This window comes from Columba livia, chromosome 2 (assembly GCF_036013475.1).
Source record: "Columba livia isolate bColLiv1 breed racing homer chromosome 2, bColLiv1.pat.W.v2, whole genome shotgun sequence".
Lineage (NCBI taxonomy): Eukaryota > Metazoa > Chordata > Aves > Columbiformes > Columbidae > Columba > Columba livia.
The window spans coordinates 151,425,728-151,441,661 of record NC_088603.1 but is presented as its reverse complement, the minus strand read 5'-3'; the positions used below and the strand labels follow the sequence as shown (position 1 = coordinate 151,441,661).

At 40.5% G+C, this 15,934-nt stretch overlaps 1 long non-coding RNA gene across 1 annotated transcript; it reads left to right on the top strand.

Moving 5' to 3' along the window:
- Positions 1 to 312: 312 nt before the first annotated feature.
- Positions 313 to 15,700, top strand: LOC135578702 (uncharacterized). The gene is made up of 4 exons (XR_010470793.1): positions 313 to 440; positions 4,467 to 4,601; positions 8,261 to 8,358; positions 11,930 to 15,700. It is a non-coding gene; the product is annotated as an uncharacterized LOC135578702 (long non-coding RNA).
- Positions 15,701 to 15,934: the final 234 nt, after the last annotated feature.

Below are 15,934 nucleotides of genomic sequence, written 5' to 3'. Positions count from 1 at the left end.
AGTTCACCTGGTAGAGTATTTTAGGTGAAATACTCCTTCTAGTATTAAAAGATGTGTTGAAAGCATATAGATGCTTCCAGTTTTGCTATATTTATCTGCACCATCAGGTTTCAGCATGCCTTAAATGCTCCAGCATGTGGTAGGGATGAAAATGCTGGTAGATATAAGATCTTGGAATATTTATTCCAAGAGCTAATCTTTAATGGAGAAAAAGCTGTAAGGAGCAGCACAACCCAGCAGCCTGGCCAATACTCATACAAAATGGTTAAAGATAAGCTTACATTAACCATTTTCCTGAACAAGCGTTTTGGAGTTTTTTTAAGGCATTGATGTCAGTGTTGCTTTCTTGAACAAAGAATTTATTTCAGGCCCAGCATGTACACAGAATGTGTTCTCCAAGGAATAAATCTCATCTTCATGGGTCATCCAGCACTCCATCGGTAAGTGACTTCTACTCCTCCAAACCCTTCTCTTGCTCACCACAGTGACTTTTCGCTGAGTATCTCCATGTTGGAACTGGTCACTGGTCTGTGTATTGTCACACCCAGGAGAGGAATGGGGACTCTCACAGGTGTTTCAGTGCACGTGTGGACACGTTGAACATTTTGGATAATTTCTAATTAAAAATTGGTGCCTGTGGGTATTGCTACGAACTTGGAGGAGAAATCCTAGCTGCCTGATGATTTGCATAACAATGCTTAGAACAGCCTTGGGCTGTAATTTTGCTTTTCAAACATTGCATTCCCCATTCCTTCCACAATTATATGGAAACCCATTTTCCTCTTTGTTCTTTTGTGGTCCTGCCACCCTGTGAAATGAGTAAAACTCCTTGTTGGCTGAAGAGTTCTGAAGAGCAGTTGAAATCAATAGTTTTGAGCATCACCAGGAGCAGTCCTGATGTGGGGGAGGAAATGCTGTGTTCTGTCACTCATGTTCACGGAAAGGGAAGAAAGATAAAGGGGCTGCCGGTAGGAACTGACAGAAGCCCATGGGCAAGTTGCAGAAGGGAAGGGTGTTGTTCTGCAGGTTCATTCATGCCCTTGAGCATGAAAATGCCATTTCCAAGAGCAGTTTTGTGAAGCTATATATCTTTTCCCCTCCATTTCGGAGGGACCACTGCCCTTCTGGCCTTGACAAGGCACAGGAAACCACTGGAGCCATGGATCTGACTGTCACTCCTTCCTCTCCTCCCTCACTTGTTTTGAAGTATAGACAAATAGTAAAAGGTTGTGCAGCACCCACAAAATTACTGCAATTGGTGCTGGGAACCTATATACAGGTAGCTCAGTCTGAGAGACTTGTATCTTCATATCCTAAGGAATTTATGCAAAGTTATAATTCAGCCTCAAGGAGAATAAGAAGGCAGTGTCTCCAGGTCAGGCTTTTGAAAGACACAAAGCAAGATTTTGAAAGAGACAGCAGAGAGAGATTCTGGAGCAGCTTTTGGCTCCATCTTTCCCCTTCTGATTAGTACTTGCTGGTTTATGCTCACACCTCTTTCGCTTTGCTTCTTGAAGTCTCTTATGGCCTTGGCTTCCCCAAGGGACAGAGAGGGAGTAAGTGATGCTACTGGGAACACACATACCAACTCAGACCTTAAAATTCCAAACACAACCACATCTATGCCAGTATAGACAGGCAGTGTTTCCCTGACCAGGCAGACAGAAAGAATGAGGTTGAATGAGGGAGGATAATGTTTGGTGTCCTACACCATAAGAAGCTGGGGTGGATGCAGTCCTGTCCCCATAGCTGTTCACAGAGCCAAAACTACATGATGAGTTGCATGGTGTTAAAGCATGGTCTGCCCAGTGAGTGCTGGTGAATACTCTGGCTCCCAGCTGTAAATGCACATTCAACATTGCCAATATGCTCTTAGCATACGCTGATATCCCTTGCTAGTCAGTTGTGCTGTTGGCTAGGTTTATGCCTTATATTACTATCACCAGCAGAGGATGAGAAAATTTTCAAGAGTAATTAAATATTTCATGTAACTCCGTCATGCCTGATATAGGTTGCAAATCTCACCTGGGAACCTGTTATTCCCGTAACATAAAGACACGACTTTATTTCTGGAGGAGTCCTGTATAAGAATCAAAATGATGCTTTGTTTACTGTTTTCAGAAATCAAGATGTGACAGGAAACCATGACAGGTTCCTGTCAAGTCTTTATTCTTTCTAGCCAGATCTGTACTCCTAAGCATTTATGTGGTTTACTGTTCTGCTACTGCTGAGAACAGACGAATCTCACAATTTATACACAAGGTTCACTGATCTCCCCTCCCCAGCACCATCACTGCAGCAGCTCTGCACTCAACAGCAGGACATGGAGACACCTCTCCCATGTAAGATCCACCTGACAGGCACAGCTAATGACAAAGCCCTCCAGCTTCATCTGCAAGGCTTGTGGTGGTGCTCCCTGCACCAGCTGAGGACCATGATATTAGACAGATTTTGGGATGGCAACTTCTGACCCCTGCTTCTCTGTAGTATGTGACCCTTTGTGCCACGAGTGTACCCCCCAGTGCATGCCTCGTGATGTGACTCATTGCTGGAAACCTTGTATTTTGAGGTTGGTGGACCATTGAGGGATCTGTTGCTGCAAACCTAAAAATTAACCTTGGTTAAATAACAGCCCTGGTTTTAACCTCTGGATGGAGGCTCAGGAGTCCTGTACTCCGACTGCCATTCCTGGCACAGCCCCAGGCTTCCTGTGTGCCTTTGCACAGCTCATATAGTCTCTGTCTCAGTTTCCTCATCTACTGAGCAGGAATGCTATCACTTCTCCATCTTTGAGTGGCACTGAGAGATAAAATATGCTCTGGATAGAAGCATTTATCGTCCTAGGAGAACTTGTAGTGGGGTGACAGTAAATTTTTATTTGAAAATACAGACTCAAACTCTTCTCCTCTAATTTGGGTCACTGCTTGAAAGGTGCTGCTTTCCCTGTCTTGTCAGTGGTTTTCAAGCCCGTTTTGTCAACAAGTAACCTCTCTACAAGATCTCTGTTAATCTTACCCTTGTCTGTTCAAAGAATTGATGGTTCAGAATCTCATGTATGTGATTCACAATGACTTTGCCCAGAGGAGGGGGAAGCACCATTTGGTCTGAAAAAGCGTGTATGCAAACTTCATTGAGATGTTCTAGAATTTACTATGTCCCACCTGTGCAAGGCCAAGAGATGTTTTTAAAAGGATATCACCTTTATTAACCTTTCAGCTGATGAAGATTTTATTGTTCTAAATACTTTAGTCTTGTGTGTTTCTGCTTGAGAACATGAAACTAATTCTTTCTCTGGGCAGAAAGGAGAGGTTTTATTTGAAGGTTTCTTTCTTTTTTTTCTTTTCAGTAAAAAGTGTCTCCTCATTATTTTTCTTTGGAACATATTTCTTTTCCAACTCTCAGTAAAATCCTCCTCAGTTGTCCAATAACCTTCATTAAGTCCTTTTTCCAGTCACCCATTTAACTATATGTTGTTTTTTTTTTTCTTTCTTGTGGTACTCCATTGTCTTTTCATAGCTACTGTCTTGGCATGCAAGGTCTAACATAAAGTTTTATTGATCTGCTTCTCTCTGTATCAGGTGACATCTTAGGCTAACCAGATTTCTCCTACTTTGCATTTCATCTGTGTCAGCAAAAAACAAAAACAAGCTTCCTACGAACATATGCAGTTGTACACCTAGCTCTGCTTCTCACTAATGCACGTTTTCCATCTCACACATCATTCATTGCATGAAGTGTTTTGGAAAAACTATCGCTGAGCCATAGGAATTACTGTGAGAGGGAGACCTTTTGGTTAATGGAATGGTCTGTGGATACAGGAGATTTGGGTTCTGTCCTTTGCCTGTAATCTCTTGTGTGACCTTTGGCAAATTACTCTTTGGGAAAAACAACATATAATTTGTGATCTGTTTGTATGGTGCCTGTTTCAATAGACATGTGGCCTCAGCTAAGGCCCATTATGGTAGAATAACCAACAAAACAGTCCAGGGGTGCAGCTAATTAGAGGCCTGGGCAATAGCAATGCCATAAGAAAATATATGACGGTGTTATTTTAGGCAGGGGTCAGATGCTAGTAAGTGGTAATCTGAGGCTTCACTTCCTTCAAGGACAGTGCTGTTTCATTCAGCAGAGAGGAAAAGGAAGTTTGAGAAAGAAATGGCCTTTATCACACAGAGGATCAGCCCCTTGGATCCTGTAAGCAGGAGCAGACCAGTGTGTCTGTGCAATGCTGCTTTCTATGGGATGCAATCAGTTCTGCTCCATCGCAAGTCAAATGGCCTGTGGTGTTAACTGGAGTTGGAGGTGGGGTTGGCCTGAAAATAAGAATTCTCTTTCACAAAATAGAGAGGAAAGAAGAAAAAAAAAAGGCAAAAAAGAACATGGTTTCAAAAGCAGTTTTCATTCTGCACTGAAGGTAGGGAAAAAAAAACCCCAAATGACACACACTTTTTTTTTTTTTCCTAAAGTATTCATGAAGATGAGAACCAAAACTAGGCATAAGTGTGCATTAGGACATTCAGCTATGATCTCAAAGTCAGAGATTCTGGTGCCAGTCAGCTCAGTTTGGAGAACGGATGTGAACTGTGGTCTTCTCTAGCAAGGTGAGTGCCCAAAGCACTGGCCTGTCAGTTAAGATTACTCTATCTTCCTTTCTCACTTTTCCTCCTGCACCTGAATTTAACTTTTGAAACAGGTCAGCTTTAACCCCAGAAACTGTTGACATCAAATCTATCTGGCTGTACTCCTTCAGGGTGAAAAAAGCCTGTGTTCTTTGTGCAGGAATGTTCACGTTTTGACTCACTCTTCCTTGAGTCCTGGTCAGTCCCTGTGTCAAATGCTGAGAACTGTGAACCCTTCTTGCTGTAACTACACTGTCAATGTGGAGGGACAGTGTAGATTGTATGGGCATGTAAAAACTGCTTAGGCTAATTAAAAAGAATGAGACATTTAACTCTTTAATTAGGGATTGTCATGATGAAGTTCATGCATGTTTTTATCAGATCTGTAGTACCTCATCTCCCTGTCTCCAAAAGTATGTTTTGTTTGCATATGGACATGAATTGTGTCGTTCTTACCCTGCAACACCTGTCTGAATTAGATATGACACAGTAAGGCAATAACTGGAAATATGAGGTTTTGAGATGCTCCTGGTATATTTCACTTCTGGTTGAAAAAGTACTCAAAATAGAGGTCTACAACAGAAGCAGTCTGAAAAAAGAAATCAATTTTGAGGAACAGGAAGCATCCTAGGAAAATGTCAGCCACTGGCAGCTGCATCAACCAAAAAAAAGTACAACGTGGTGGATCTATAACAAGACTAGTTGATCTGTGATAGAAATTTAATTGTGAAGCCACAGTCATCAGTAGTGAAAGATGAACTTTGGTACCATACAGAAGGTGCCTGGAGTCCATTAAGGCACTTCATGCATATTGTAGTAGAAGGCAGTGATCCTGGCCAGACATTTTGCCTAGAAGGGAATAGTCTGTAGCCAGGGATGTGAGGGTTTGGGATGACAGGTAGAAGGATCTAGTAATTCCCCATATGTCCCTAGTAGCCTGTTTCATTAATTGGAAAGTATTATCTCAGTGAATAGATTTCTTTCCTGGGCTCTCCTGTGGCTAAGACCCAACACAAGTGTGCCTGTGGAAGGCAGAACCTGTAGTAGAGGTTTGACGTGGTCAACTTGGGAGGGTACCTTCTGCCCATACTGTTGTGAATAAAACTGTACTTTCTGACTCTAAAGTGTGCTAGTTCATCTAAAACCATTTTCCAATAATGCATTTCAGTGCTTGTTTTGTGGTAGACATGATGATGGGTCATTTATCTCTGTCTACAGAGAAAGGAACCCATTTGACCTCAGCCATAGAAGTGCTCTCCTGCAGCTCTGGCCTACAGTCAAGTCAGATCCTGAGTTATTAACAGGTGTTCTGCAGTACTTGTTTGAGATGGATGTAATTTCTCAGTATCAATCACAGCTGAAAAAAGAAACGGGCCATATCAGTGGGATAAATGCTCCCGCACTACAAACACAGAGGTGACACTACAGGTTTTAGTCTTTTACTTCTTGTGCTACCAGCAAATCACTTTGGTTATCAGTGTGATCCTCTCTCAGAAAGGAAGAGAAGCTTTGAGTTGCTTAACAGTGACACCATCTGACTGGTTAAGGGCAGCAGTAATGGAATGAATGGATGGTTGGAGGGTGATGGCGAAAGGGGAACAGACTTTGATAAAAAGGAGTACAGGCTCTTCTAGAGGAGACAAGGATCAAAACTGCAGAAAGTATAAGTGTGCCAGTGGGACAAAAGTTTTATATATATTTTAATTGTGCTGGGAAACACTAGTACGTTCCCCTCAGCATTTTCCCACTGAGTCTTCCAAGAAGGAGCAGCACATCCCTAAAAAGAAAAACTAGTTTTGTTTTTAAGTCTTCTGAAATTTTCAAAGACATTAGTGCATTTTAAGTTATTGCTAGCATTGATGTAAGTCTGAATTGATCTGCTATAATCAACAAGGCTTCACATGAGGAGATTACAAGACAGTGGAAAGGAGTTTAGATAGCCATATGCTTCAGTTAGTTGAGTGACAAATGACTGGTCTGTGGGCTACAGCAGGCAGGGCACATAAATAAAATTAGTCACTGAGAAGGTCAGTCAAGTGAATTTAAGTAAGTATTTGATAACTAATTTAGCAGGCTTCAAGACTATACAGTTCTCTTAATGTGCTAGGGTTTCCACAGTGTCTGAAAGGGGTTTTATCTGAACAAGAATAGCTACCTCCGAGCCTGTTGTCAAGATTCAGGAGAGAGAAATGAGCGCTTCTATAGCATAATTCATTAAATATGTAAATGTGAGATGACAAAAATTCTGGTCAGATGACTCACGTCCTAGAAGTTACTGTTTTCTTCCTTTGACTACCAAGAGAACTTAGTGGGACCAGTGCAGATCCAGACTAGATTCAGCAGATCTGTAGAGTGAAACATTGGGTGCAGAGTTCCTGAAGCCTGTATTTGTATATATTTCACAGGTCTTATATCAAACTAGCACTTTTCTTGCCCTGTTGGTTGAACACCAATTGGCAATTGGAGAAAATGAGATACACTTGCAGACTGAATCACCTGGTTTTGTTTTGGTCAAAAGAAATGCAGATCACATATTCTGAGACTACTCTGCAATGCAAAAAAGAGTGCTGCAACTGGAAAAAATCAGACAATTCACTTTAGAAGTGCATTGCTGCTGTAAACTAAAAAGCTGAGGTCTGTAAGCACAAAATTTATCTTGTGCTACATACGCTGTATCACCTTGTCATGTGGCTTCTGGACCTGCCCTCTGACTGATCGACTGTGTTGCTCCCTGATTTGGGTGTGCTTTGGACAAGGTGTTTCTTTGTTTGCTCACTAAATGCTAATCAATTGGAAGAGGGAAGAGCAATGCCATAAGAACACTTCAAGCAAACACATGAAGGAAGTCAATGTCAAGAAAAGTGTGGTGTGTTTCATGCGTTTTTGTATGGTAACTGCTCTGAAAACAGTAAGAAAAGAAATTCGGGTAGAATAAAACATTTCAGGATGGAAAACATTTTGTTTCTTTTAGGGGTTCTTTAACCTGTCAAAGCCTCCTAGGCAGAATTGAAGTAATCATACCAATGAAATATTTATATTTTGGAGGATTCATTTTTTTTTCTCGTCATCTTTTAGTCTGCACTGTTAATTCACCAGTCCCACAAAACAGTAAATTGATGCAACCTTGTCCCTCTCAACAGCTCTTGGCTTTACGATTAAGTAGAGCAAAGACGTATGTTTCATTTCTTTCCTAACAAATGTGGTGACCTTTTTTAATACATGGATGTGAATCAAACTCTGTGCACAGTCCAAAACAAGGGTTCATTATAAGGTCCTTCACTTTCACACCATCCTGTTGCAATCGTTTTGCCCTCACATGGCTGGAGGCCTTGTAGGAAGACATCAGTGTTGTTACCAAAAAAGGTTTCCAGCTGGGGCAGATCTGCTCTTGCTTTTTTAGGAATATGAAACAGGTCAGTGCCCTTTAGGTAGTGAGTCCAGTCTCTTGCTATTGCAAACAGACACACCGTATGTCTTTCCTAAAGGATTTTACAAAGTCCTCAGGTGAAGATCAAACATAACTTCTTTGTACTCCCTGTCATATAACATTTCTCTGAGGTTAATGTGGTAGAGAAATGGCCAAAGGAATTGACCATTAACACTTTGAAGAAAAAGACTAATTAATGGCTATTACATTCCAGTTCTTCCCAGCTCATCAGAAAATGAGTCTTGAACAAGACTGTCTGATAGTACCAAGATTCTCTACAAAGACAAGTCACCTTGGAGAAAAGGAGCAGAGGTAAAAATAACACAGGAATATTATTTCACATTATGTCTTGATCCTGACTGATGGGTCATCTGTGCCAGAGAAAGAGGAAAGAAATCTTAAGTATTGCTAGAAAGGGAAACTTTGCTCCGTCTTCAGACCAACTCTTACACATGTGAACTGTGCAGTGTCCAACAAGACAGATTTAAAGACTCAGTTGCTTTTACTGTCCCAGCTCTGCCAGTATGTGCCATATTCACTCAATGAGTGTTCCCATGCACGGAGAGGTACAGGAAGCTTAGACAGCTTTCTTATCTCTCTGACAAGCTCTGGCACTCTCCCCATTGCAGATGATTTCCTTGCAGCTTCCAGAACACATTAAACAAAAGAGAAACCCAGCTGGTGTAAGTCCAGCAAATGCCCTGACACAGGATCTTCCTCTCACTTGTTGGGATATCCTGTTGGCAGTAGCTGTCAGTCAGACGTTACTAAATTCAGGTCACAGTCCAGTGAAAAACAATTACGAATGTTTAATACAAGATACTTCACTTGGTGTCTTCAAACATTACTGCTGCACACATATTCAAACAGACTGATAGTGTTTTTGGAGAAGATGAATGTCCTGGTAGGAAGATGAAACACCAACTGCTTCTGAAGTCAACTATATGTTACAGTCAATTCAGCCTTTAAGGCTGCATGGTGGAATCAAAGTAATATTTTCTACTCGCAAGGAAAGGAAAAAAAAAACCCTTGAATATTAGCAGAGCTTCCCTATAAACCAGCGTGGCAATTTTTGACTCTGCTGCACACAGCAACACAGAATTAGACCCAGGGTTGAACAAAATGTTCTGAGCACACAACATATTTACCAGATTCGTGACAAATCTGGACTCAGTGCTACAAGACTCTGTGAAAAACCAGGAGGTATTTTGCAGGGAATAAGGATGAAGATGAGGAAGGAAGATTTATTCCCAAATTTCCCCCAAACCTTGAAGAATGTATAGTCTCATTGTAGTTTATTTTTCTGTTAAAAGCAACAATTAGTCTTCACATCAAGTGGTTCATTGTAGGTGTACAAAGGATTTACCTCTAACTTCCTCAGTATACGGAGTTTAAGAGAGGAGCTGTCGCATCAGTTGTTTCAGTCACCCACCATAGTCTTTTTTTGTTATGTTGTTGTTAGTTTTTGGAGTGTTGCTGTACTAAACAGGAAAGAGTCCTCCTAAATTTCTGGATGTATTTGTTTTTCTTTAGAAATAAGCCTGAAGCTCTTAAAAAGTTTTATTTGGAGATAAGACCCTCTCTAGGGAATGGCAAAACAATCAGAATGTTTTCCATTCTCTCTTCCACTGAAACATCACATTTGAGCTAGTTGCATTAACTTCAGCTTTTAAAAAAAAAATCCAAGTTCCTTCCTGAGTAAGGTAGAAACACATAAAACACTGGGAGCAGGATTTATTGGCTATTTACAGACTACTTTACATTCCATTTTCTCCTGGCAAATCCAAGCAAATCAGTTGTGTTGGCAAGTACACGCATGGCCTTGTTTGCAAAGGGTATGGCCACACATCCCTGTGCAGCTCGTTTGATCAGTTAGTTTATTGGCGCACCCAGGCCATACATTGCTCCTTGTTGTACTAGAGTTGACTGACAAAAAAATACCAAGACATCTCTGAAACCTCAGTTCACTGTTGTTCTGACTCAGGAGGAGAATGTTTTGGGAACTTTTGACAAAATTAAATGTTCTGTAACGATTTCACTGCAATATTCTGTCTGTTTGGATTCATCACTACCATCCCAAATGCTAAACCTATGATAGAAAAGGAGGTTAAAATTGGAAACATCACATTTTTATGATTTCCCATCACTTTTCAAATAAGTTTATGTTTTTCCAGGAACTTTCAGATCTTGCAGATCATTTTCCCATGGAAAGTCTTCCTTTGGAAATTTTTCAGTTAGCCCCAACAGCAGTAGTTTCATTGTCCAGCTTCCATACAGCAACATCTCCTGTGTATGTAAACTCATGTTTGTCTCTGTCTCTCTGACCCTATATCTAGCTCTGTCTATTTGAAAAGCACCCTAAACAAGTGAGTTAGTCATTAGATAGGCAGTCAGGAAACAAAACTTTTGGTTTTGTCACTGACTTTCTCATGTCAAGCCTGAGTCTCCCCTCCTTTAGTTTAAAACCAGTACCCCTTGTCCTACTGCAACCAGCCTTTCTAAAATATATATGATATATAGATATATGTTTGACAACTTTGCTGCTGCTCTTGTGTATCGTGCTCCAGGAACAGACACTGTCTGTAGCAGTCATTGAAATAAAAATAAGGCCACGACACCCAAACGAGCCAGATGTTTGTGCTGCCAACCTCCAGCAGCCTGTGCACAGAGAAGGGAGTTCTGTTATCCCTGGGAAATCACAAGACATTTATTTCAGCATCAGCACTTCTCAGAGCCCATCTGACAACCTCTCTCAGCCCTGACTGCACAGCTTCCCTGCAGCAAATGCAGTGGCTGGTTACGTGAAGGAACAAGCAAGTCTGTGAGCAGCGGGAGTTATACAGCCCAGTTTCCTACTGATTTGTGCCACCTGGTTGGCTCATCTGACATGTAGCAAAGTCTGAGCTCAGCTCCTCGCTGCTGCTGCAGTACTCACACCACCTTTCTTCTGGGCATAATCTGGTGTCTAGTAAAGCCTGAATTAACAGAACAGCCTGCTTCTCAGTTGGGCGCACACTTCAGCTACATCTACACTAATAAATTAAACAATACTAGGGAATGTTCCGAAGCACTGGAACTTGACCAACTACGCTGTTAAATTATGAGAATATTGGCTGGCATAGTTTTGACCAGAGAAAACTAGCACTCCTTTAAACAATTCCCAGGAGCTGCTTAGGAGTTAGAAAAGGCCATGGTCCACCAAAATAGGAACTTGGACATGGTCACCTTTTTTGGGAGGGTGAGAGAGTTTAATAGTATGGAAACCATTTGTTCTGTGCCAGCTGGCTTCAGGAGCAGAGAACAGTACAGGGCATGTTTAATTCTCCACTGTAGATGTAGCCAGCCTATTTTTGCTCCACCCAGTTTCTGATTTTCATAACACTTGTGGGAATATAATGCCTTTGAAATGACCCTGTTTTCATTACATCAGGTTGCACTGACTGGTAGAAAAATATGCACTCACATCCGTAAGCACATACTCACCAGCACATGCACAGACCCATACACGCTTACATATGTGATGTATGCGTCCACCTACACCTATACATGCACATACTTCAACATATAGTTGCATTTAAAGAATTAGGACATGTAAATATATATATATATATGTATATATTTGTGTGTATATATATATATAAAGTCTTGCAAAAACTTACAAAATGTTATCACAGCTTTCTGTAGGTATGTGATTGAGAAAGAATTTCCTAAGTCACAAGGGCAGTTATTGAGAATATTTCAGGGGAATTTCTGTCTTTTTTTTAAAGTAGGAGATGAGGTTTATTTCCTGAGATCAGCTGGACTTTTCTATTTGACAGATTTTAAAATCATTCCAGACATTACTGGGACGCACTGAAACTCTTGGTTTCTGGACTGATTGTAGGATGCTGGAGCCTTGTGCTGTTTGGAGCTGGAGAAGCAATTGCTGTGAATGTTTTCGGGACAAGCATCTACATCAAGGTCTCTGGTGGATCTGAGCGCCTGGTCTGGGTGGTGCAGAGAGCCCAGTCCAGCCCTGTTCATCCCTGTGCAGAGAGCTCTACACGGTCAAGTGGTTCACCAGCAGCCAGGAGGAGCCCAGGGCAATATCGTATGCTCCATTTAGGCTGTGCAAGTTTTTACAGGGGTGTAAAAATAACAGGACAAAATTTGCAGACCCCACACCAGGCATGGATGCTATGCCCGTAGAAAAAGCAGAAACTTAAATCCCAGAGAGCTTCCAATGAGGTGAGCTAAGACAGTTGAAACTCAGTTGACTGATTTACCATGACTAGATCTTTCTCTGTATTAGCTGTATCAGGAATTCTTCTGATTTGGTTTGGAGGACCATTTTGTGAGTTCTCGCTTGGTTATGTTAAGCTCATTGAAGTCCACAAAGTCCAAAGACTCCTCAGTCAACTTGTGTGCAAGCCTGCAAACCTCAGGTCTGTCCGCCTTTTGGGGCTCCTCAGAGCCTGCATTGAAGATAAGACTGAATGAAAACTGAAGGAAAGATTTCTCGGCTTTGGTTTGGATTACTCAGACTCATCAGGCTGCAGTGAGGATTTTGTCCTCAAGTTCTTTTTGTTAAAATGAGGACTAATAACCTGCACTGTGAATAGAATACAATTAATTTCCCCACTTACTGTTTTTGTAAGCAAATCACGTTTTTTAAGGCAAGTTAATGACAACCTTTCCTCTACAGCACTCGGCCCTAAAGACACCAAGTTGGAACAGATGGGTAAAGCACTGGTATTTTGCAATATGTTCAGAGAAAAAGCTGCACCCAGAAATTAAAATAAGGCTTTAGGTGTCAAATAGCAAAGAAGGGTGGTGGTTTTTTAAGCATATGTTCTCGTAAGCAAGCAAAACAATTCCGGCAGCAGCCTGGAGGGTAGAAACACCGGCTGTCAGGCAAATCCTCTGACATGCAAAAGCCAGTAATTTACCACGTGAGCAGCACTGAGTGAACTTCCGAAGGCCTGCAGCCCCTGAGATGTTTTATACATCTCTGGCAGTGCCAAACTGCAGCTCCAAACTCTGGGTAAAACTCTCTGTACTCTGCCCACACAAGAGGAATGCTGGAGGTGACTCAGGAGGCAAATGAAGACAATTGCTCTTTTTTGCTTCATTACCAGGAGGCCTAAAAGTCACTGTTTTCCATATTTTCCTTCTAAAAAGTCTTGTGTTCAGGAGATTTTTTTTCTTTATTTTGATTTGTCTATGATATCAAGTCTTATTTAAGCAATGGATGGTGATTACTGAGGTTTTTACTTGTTAATCTGGGCATATGACGGTTTCACAAAATTCCCCTTCCCCAGTCCTTGGTCAGGTATCTGAATTAAACATGAATACTTTGATGTGAATTAATAAACACTGGAACAGGTCTTCATTATTTGTTCTTCTGGTTTTGAATCTTTTATGAAATGTTGTGTAGACAAGTCTATAATCTTTATTATCCAGACAAGATATGTAATGTAAAAGAAAGCAGATATGTTCAAAGAGAAGAACAACATTTTCCGTTGTTTTCATGTATCGGTTTTTGTAAAAAAAAGCAGAATACAAGTTGAAGATATTTATGCTCCTTCAAATGTCATTATTTTGAAAAGTTGATAAAACATAATTAGAAAAAGAACTGATTGAGACAAAAAAAAAGAAACTGGATTTCACGCACCTGCTTGAACTTCATATGATCTAGATTAACACAGGCAGTTTCTGTAAAAGGAAATAGTGGCAGGTACATCTTTTGAGCCTACCCGCTGAAGAGTGGATAAAGGAACAGCAGCAGTTACAATTTACCAGGCTTTCTAAAGGTCTCAGAAGAATCTTTGCAGGAGACTTTTTAAAGAATTGAAATAGTCATGCATGAGATGTCAGGCTCTTTCATGAATTTGGAACTGTCAAAAAAGTTGGAAACAAAGAATAATGATTTATTTTTCCACTACAACATAAAGTTAACCACTAGATAGCCTAAAAGTCTACATTACATTCATTATATTTGTTAGGTGTACTGGAAATTTGAAAGAAGCAGCCTCTAGTGATCAGTGAAGTAGCAAATCTGGAAAGTTTTGCAAATATTAACATAAGTTGTGTTACTAGACGACACCAAAGATCTTTATAGAGGTGTAATAAAATCAAGTGAGTGGTCATTCTAATGGCCAAAGAGTTTCTGTACTTTATCAAATGCAAAGTTAACGTGCTCTGGGAGAAATAATTTGAACTGTATGCTGTGAGATCCTTACAGATTCAGGAATGAGATTTTTATGACCCCAAACTCTGAAAATTGTTTTAAGAATGACTGCAGAATATCTATAGAGAGGTAGATAGATGAGAAACCTCTCTCAAAGATTACTTGGTCCCAATTCAAAGCTTTGGGAGGGACTAAGTGATCTGCCTAAGTTCCTTCCTAGTAAAATATGATTTGGCAGGTCAGTGTAAATATTTACTGTATAAATAGCAGCATTCAGAAGAGTAATTCATTATGTTAAGACTTTCATGTGTATTTGAATATACATGTACGTGTATACATACACTTACTTGGAAAGACGCAGAGGTACACGCCTCAGCACACTACTACTCTGTTGTAATCAACTCCTTGTAGCTCACACACAAAGGAACTTTGTCCAGAACTACCATTTCTCAGAAACATAACCAGCAAGTCTCCTAACCTGCCCAAAACATGGCAAAACTTTTACTCAAGCTTATTTCTGGCCCAAGTGTGTTCTGCAGTGTCTGCCCTCACTCACAGAAAACTCTCTGGATTACATCAATCTCAGCATAGATGTCCTCTGGGGAAATGCATCTGCAAAGCATCAAAAAAGCATGGGTCAAAGAAAAAACTGTTTCATTTTAGCCTGCCTTTATTGTTGGGGGTTTTCACAGGAGGAAAATTTCCAGATAGTAATGACCTGCAGGATAGCAACACTGTTAATTGGAGCATTGTAAACAACACAAAACTGATGAAGTTGTGGCTCAAAGTCTGACCTAGACCTTTTTTTCAAATTGTTAGTCTCTATCTATACCCATAATTTTGCATGTTATATATGTGATATACACATTCCTGTGTACATGTTTGTAGAGATTTCTGTTCTAGCTACATTAGAAGAGCCAATATGCAACAAGAGATGCAGTTCTTGTAGTACTTCAGAAAGTAAGGCAAGCAATCCTTAATATATGCATATAAATAGACACTATTGCAAGATTATCAACATTTTCAAGTTTTATTAAGAATTAAGCCTGCTTGTCAGTCAAAGTTGGTGGTATAGGTCAGCTTTTCCACTTCTATTAATTCCAATGTAGCTCTGCCAGCATTAACCAAGCTGCACCAGTGTGTATCAGCTGAGTAGCTGGCTTTTAGAAATATAGTTATTTTCCTACCTTGACCTCAAGCTGTTTGGAAAAGGACTAATACTAGAAATACTTGTTCCTGGAGTGAATATTTCTCTCTATTCCATTTACTTTCTTCATCAGTTACCTTATTTTTTTTCTTTGTAAGGAGAAAACTTCAGGCTTTCATAGAAACCTCATTACTAAGTTATTAAGTGTGTGAAACCTCATTCCTACAGCAGCACTGAGTTTATAAAATATAGATGAACTCCATCAACAAAAGGAAAAAAAATACTAGGACATTGAGCGAGACTTCCATAACTTTATTTAAATACTGTTGCCATATGTGTTGTTTAGGACTTTGATGGATATCTCTGCTACTATGTCTGACGTATGCTGTGGAGTATTATTGCAGATTGTGCTGGAAGTGGACTCATAGCCACTTGTAGCGTGCAATCTCAGGAGAGAGAGACTGATTCTTCACTAGATTGTGGATCCCGTTCTCCAGTCTCTTCATGAGGGTAAGTCATGAGATGTTCACCACTTTTGACTTGTGGCACAAAGACTGAAGCCCTGCTGAAGA